The sequence below is a fragment of the Hydractinia symbiolongicarpus genome, chromosome 2, assembly GCF_029227915.1.
Source record: "Hydractinia symbiolongicarpus strain clone_291-10 chromosome 2, HSymV2.1, whole genome shotgun sequence".
Lineage (NCBI taxonomy): Eukaryota > Metazoa > Cnidaria > Hydrozoa > Anthoathecata > Hydractiniidae > Hydractinia > Hydractinia symbiolongicarpus.
The window spans coordinates 6451374-6456775 of NC_079876.1; positions in this window are offsets into that span (position 1 = coordinate 6451374).

The following is a 5402-nucleotide window of genomic DNA, read 5'->3' on the forward strand; positions in this document are numbered from 1 at the left end:
TTTCAGCCTCCCAACAGGTAAGAATCAACGAGTTGCGTGAACTATCCTCGTCCCCAGGATTTGTTGCCTGGTAAGTCAAATCCGCTAGCGCTCAGGCTACATCTCAATAAGGCAAGAACCCCTGGGAACGTGGTTGTGCGTGGACCCATGAACAGAGTAGATACTTTTTCAAAACGAGTATAATATAAGATGAACACTTTTCACCGGATGTTTTGATCAAGGCTGTCAAAAAGCCTTTGGTAAATTTTAATCATAGTAAATGGAGTCCTGCGCAAATTTCAGCATAGATCCTGCGCAAATTTCAATACGCACTCGTCTTTTACGTTGCACCTAGGGCTTCCCTTATTATAATACAGGAATTTACGGACTTCTATTTTGTTCTGCGCGTTATTTTTGCTTGCCAGAACCTTTGATCGTTTGCGTGAATTCCATCCTCGATCACAGGACATGTCGTGATGATCAACGCTTTCTGAATCAAAAACGCTTGCTGAGTTAAACTGTGTAATCAACAAAAACTCTGTCCATGTGGGCATTGCTATACATTTTCTACTCTTTTGCGGACTTTTTCGTGAGGGAAGTAGCAAAATAAGTTATTGCTCATCTCCAGTACCTGTTACAATCTCATCTTCAAACAAAACAAAACAACCGTATGATATATATAAATCGCTTATCCATGTGGGTATGGTGACATGATCCATCGATTTGGGAGATCAGTTCTAGAACTAAGTATGATTTCAAACTTCGTGTAAATTTGATTGATCAGCATTTTAAGTACAAATTGCGCGACCTCACTCAAAATTGGTTAGCTTTAATAAAGCTCAGAGAGTATGCTGATGCTGGTCATGAGTAAAATTCTGCTGGGGATTATTTGTTGATGGAACTATCCGTCCAATATGTCGAACCAAAAGATGTCAACAAGCTATATACAATGGCAATAAACAGATCTATTCTTTTAAATTTTAAAGCGTTGTTGGACTAAACGGTTAAATTGCGAGTTTGTATGGACCTACGGAAGGTAGGAGACACGATTGTGCTCTTTTGAATACTTCCGGATTACTTCAAAGTTTACAACATTCACATTCGCCTAATGAACAGTTATTGTGCATTTATGGTTATCTTGCATACCTCATTCGTCCACAAATAATATGGCCCTTTAAGGATGCGAATATACTACTAATCAAAGACCGTTAAATGAGGCCATGAGCAAAGTGAGAATATCTGTGGAATGTATATTTGGTGACATTGTGAATTACTCGCATTTTTAGAAAAAGTTGAAGATAGGCTTGAGTGCTGCTGGAAAAATGAATTCACTTTGTGCACTTCTTCATGATGAATTCAGAATTCTTAAAGTTCTCTGGAGTTTATCGGTTCATGTTAAGAAAATTTTGTACCATATTCGTTTAAAATCTTTGCAACGTCAGTGCAAAAATAACTTTTATATTCCATGCAAAGAACACGAGTTCGTGTAAAGTATTCACAAACTTTCTTTTTTCTTTAACTTTTGTGATCATTCGTCAATTGATTCTTGATCTTTCGACTTTTTCGCTTCGCTCTTTTTTTCTACAAAAAATAAGTAAAATACATTACAAAGTCAATCTTTAACAGAGACAGTCTGTTTAGAATTTTGAGGTCGACAGGACAGGCCCTGTTTAAAATATCTCTGCCCTAGAACTGTAATTTCTAAAAGACAAGGAAGTAGCAAAAACATATCATAACTTATGTTTATTAACATCAAAAATAAATATGTATTTCTAAATAACTATTTAGTGACAAGTATACAAAAGTCGTCCACAGAACATTGTTTTTTTATGCTTCAGGAGTATAGATTTATAGCATGTGTAACAATATTTGTATAGTATGAAGAATAGAATTTTTATGATGATATGTTATGGCTAATTTTATGTTGGTGAAGTTGATGTACTATTTTTTGTAAGATAGCTCTGTCAAAACCATACTCTTCATATGCTTGAAATTTTTTTGAAATAATTTCTGAGAAAACATTGTCACTAGTTACTACATTTTCCAATGTCTTTCTAAAAATTTTAGTTATAAATTTTTCGTCAACTAGTTCTTCCTTTTGTTCATCTTCCTTTTTAGCCTCAAACTCATTATTATTGTGCTTCTTAATGAAGTTTTAATCCACCTTTACTTTTGCACACTTTGTCACATACTTCACAGGAAAAATTGCCAAGTTCGATCCTAAATGATAATAATGTCGTCATATATGTGACATACAAAAGGCTTTCCCTCCCTCCCCCCAGCAGCCTAGCTTGTTAGTCTTACTTTTTCTATCAAAACAGCACAAACAAAACAAAGAATTACTTACGTCTTCACATAGATCGTTTGCGAATTCATTTAAATATTTATCTTCGTTTAAAACTTCAATAATATATTCAAAGTGTCATCCTCAAAAATAACTAAGGATACCAAAATACTATCATTTCCTCCTGCATTAGACGTTAGGGAGAACTGCAAATTTGTCGATCGCGCCATCATTTTTCCTGTACTACTTGCTGACTTAGTCATCTTTGCTTAGTTCGAATCTCATAGAATTTGCATGGCGGAAACGTGCGCACCAACCAAAATCGTTTTCAATCGACTAGAACAAGGTCCTGGGCAAGATTGTCCAAATAGCTTATTTTGTCTATGATAGCGTAATTAGGACATTATAGCCTAACCATCCGCCATCTTTTTTTAAATCAAAATAGTGTATTTAGGCTGTTTTTACTAGAAATTAAAAAAAGGTTGCGAAGCATTACGCAATATGTTTTACAAATGTACTGATTAATTTTTGTCATTTTGCAACATTTTAACGCCGTGTTACTTGTAAATTGTGTTTAATTAAGGTTGTTACTGTGAAGGTTTGACCGTGAAAAGTCTACCTTGTACCCCATCGGAGAGCAACTCCTTCCTACCCCAAGAATATACACATTGTTCTAATGATCTCATTTTGGACAACTGTGTTCTTGTGAGATGCAGCTTTACCATGTTTGTATATATACGTCAATATTGGAAGGATTGGAAATACGTAAATTTCGAATAGCTGCAACCTGGGGGAAATAAGATCGAAGTTTTACCATTATATAAATGCCATTTGTATATACCTTTTTTGTATGATGTACCAAATTCATTATTTAGAGTCTATGTTTTGTCGAGCATGTGTCCAATGTAACAGGTGTGTCCATGTAAAATATGTTATCTATTTAAGTGCTATTAACGATTTCTGTAGCTACCATTCTCCGGAGAGAACACGCGGATGAGCTGCAATTCTCTTTGAAGTTTCAGAACGTATCACCTCTCCTTTCAACTTAACGTTAACGGAGTTAACTGGGATAGGTAAAGAGGATTCTGGATGGTCAAATAAAATCTTAACATTTCCGTTGCTTTCCTTCCACTGCATCACTACTTCCAAGCAAGCTCTCGTCTGCTTCAAACTTCCCATGCTCCAAGTTTAATAGAGCAGCAGGAAAAACAATTCCATTAATTATTTTACCCGATCATTTACAAAGGAAGCTTAGAGGTGATGGCCAAAACAATATTCTTCTTATTCTTAACTGGAAAGAGATCAGCAAGTAAATGAAAAATAATTAATTTTCCAAATACATAGGCAAAACTGCCTTTATCAAAGCGATAAAATATATGATTTGCGTTGTTTTCAGGCAATATTCAAAAACATATACTTGCTTTAAAACAACAATATGTACTTTAGAGCCACCTCCACAACTACTTAGTCTTCACAGTGCAGTCTTCACTAAAAAGTTCCATTTTTAACGATCACGATAAGAAGTAAAAAATTCTGGATAAGCGAGACACGAGTGCATTAATTAAAAATCTGCGAAAATCAAAGATTTTTGACCAGCCTCCACCAGGGCCATGTTCGTTTCGCCGTCCGATATGCAAAAAGAGACAACATGTCCTGGGATCGAGGTTGGTCCCTAGCGCTTTTTGTTTCTCTTTGATATAATACGGCGAGGTTCTAACACCTTACTGCAGCTGATATCTGGAAATACACCAACACTGAATGTCATAGACGTAAAAAACCCTAGGGACGAGGTTGTAAAATAAACTCAACGCGGAACAACAACAACTTTTTGGCAAAAATACAATACAACTATATATATGCGGAATATTTCTTCTCAGAAAGTACGAGAAGTTTAGATCGCGCGAAACTAAAGAAAAACGATTACTGAGAAATTTCGTAAAACCTCTTTCCACAGAATTATCAAATTAAATATTGATAATAATCACAATATTGTCAGTGTTGGCCGACGTAGATCCAACATTGATGAAGCTTTTAGCGCCAAAAATCCATGCAAAGTTATACTTTTATAAAGTTAAAACCCTTATTTTAAAAGAAATGCAATATATCGAGTTGTGCAATCCGTAGTGTGCGAAAATGTCACGAATTAAGGGGATGCTCGTCGTAAGGTACACTCCTTCAACTGGAAAATAATACTCGGAACGCTAATAATAATAGAGACTTTCGCGTTAACGATAGCAGCTTGTGGGTTTTTCTTCACGTAAAAATAACGGCATTAGTTATGAAAACCGATTTCTTAAAGCCACGGAATCTGCTGCGATGAATTTCAAAAACTCACGGGAAACAATAAAGAAAAACAAACAATCTACAGGAACGAAAACAATTTATTAACTTTATCAAGATTTATAAGACAGCTTCAAATTTTTGACGGAAAAACTATAACAACGCGGTGTGAGATTTCGCTTTCTTCTTTTTATCTCACGTATTGAAAGATAACATCTCTCGCTCTCATTGTACGCAATCTAAAAAGAAACAGAAAACATTTTTATATAGTATATTATATTATACATATAGCAAAGTCTCTAAATACATTAAAATCCAGTGCCTTTGAGGACAATATTTAGAGTTAAATTCTAAACTACAAATATATATCATTTTCTGGGACTGAGTGCTCAAAAAGTATGTTTACTAGATACAATATGCTTGATATAATTAATAAAGTCACGCAACTCTGTGTACTTTGAGGGTTCTCCTCTCTTGGGGATTGGTAGTTCAGTCGGTAGGGCGTTCACTTCATATTCATATGGGTTCAATCCCACGTAACAGTTGTTGCTTATTGAACAGAAAGTTAAAAGGTTTCTGTAGCTCAAATGGAAGCTTTTTAACACTCTATAACCGTCTATGTTGTCCCTCCTGGAAAAAATTGACAGGGTAAATTTATTGGAATTAATGACTAACCACATAAAATATAGATCACTACTTTTTGTGGCCAAGACAACAGAATTGAAAGCACTGTTTTTCATTTGGAAAGTACAAATTGTATTTAAAAATTTGCCCAAGCTTGCCCTCATACTTATGGCTTTTTTGGCCAATTGACACGCATACTAATCTACCATACTGAACACAAACGTTACGAAAAACA